Source organism: Betta splendens, chromosome 14 (genome assembly GCF_900634795.4).
Source record: "Betta splendens chromosome 14, fBetSpl5.4, whole genome shotgun sequence".
NCBI lineage: Eukaryota > Metazoa > Chordata > Actinopteri > Anabantiformes > Osphronemidae > Betta > Betta splendens.
Genome location: NC_040894.2, coordinates 7,905,450 through 7,906,863, shown reverse-complemented (window position 1 = coordinate 7,906,863; position 1,414 = coordinate 7,905,450).

The following is a 1,414-nucleotide window of genomic DNA, read 5'->3' as shown; positions in this document are numbered from 1 at the left end:
AAACCGAGCACCTTCATTCCCACCACCCAGCAGCTCGCAGGTGAAACAAGCAGAGACCTGTCCAGTCAGTCACATGTTATCATGAAGCCAACAGCAATAAGGTGGATCCAAGCAGGGCTCAAGCAGACAGGCTGGAAAACAAACCACAGAAAATAAAACAGATTAGCTGTGGAGGCAGAAGAGCCTCCACAGCTAATCTAAGCCGGGTTTCGGGGGATGTATCTAGTCACGCGGTGTGAAACCGAGCAAAGTTCTAGTCATTTAACCGGCCTGGAGCGATAACATTATTTATCTCAAGTCAAATAAGAGTAGAGGCTGCTCCACCTGCTGGGTTTGTTCTCAGTGTTTGTTTAATCATCCTATGTGACTGGTATTAAGGGACAGACTGCTTCCATTCAGTAGCATTGAATTCTGGATTTATTATAACTACAGAAAAACAAGTATTAGAGTACACCACTACCTGTAAAGAAATCTATTTGTCAATTATAACAAATACACACATAAAATCAGCAGCTGACGTCTTCTTTCTCGTACAACAGGAATCTGTGGGGACGGTTCAGACAGAGGAGCAGGCAGGGAGACCCTACAGCCAATATGTGTGGACATGAAACAATTCCCCAGGAGGCCGGGCGGGAGTGACCTTTGACCCTGAACGTGGTCAAGATGTGGAATCTGCACCCAATCCAAAGAATGAGAAGAGAAGGACAGAGGGTGGAGGAAGGGCTCTGAGGGTCTGAGGTATGAATACACAAGCTGAGCTCATCATTCAAAACAGAGACAGTCTTAAGCATTTTCAAAAATTTACAGTACATTCACAAAACAAAAAACATATCATATTATATTTTCCCACTCATTGTTTTTTTTCATATCAGTTTTTATTCATCATTTAGCATTTATATGCCTCTTTACTCTGCTAATGACCAACGGTATTGTGTCTATATAAAAGAAACAGTAGGGGGCGCTAGAGCTACACTATATATCAGACCGGGTCATCATAAAGTCCTAAATCCTCTAAATGCTTGTGTAATTTCCACATTTCAAATCTTATGCAGTTTAATAGTTTCTTGCAAGACGCGTTTGTTACCTGATTATGTCATATGCTATTTTATTAATATAAACAAAGAGCGTAAGGCATTATGGTTCAACATGAAGAATTTATCTAAACAGGTTGACATGTCTGGCCAACACTGATAATGTGAGAGACAGATTCCACGTTTCCATGGTGACGCTGGGGGCTTTGTAATTTGCACATAACCATTCTGGCTCACGGAAATATCTGCTTATTCGCCTCAACATAGCAACATTTGCCATTTAGTGGTGCACACACACACACACACACACACACACACACACACACACACACACACGCACACACACATTTAGAAAAACAATGATGAAGTCAACACCACAGAGG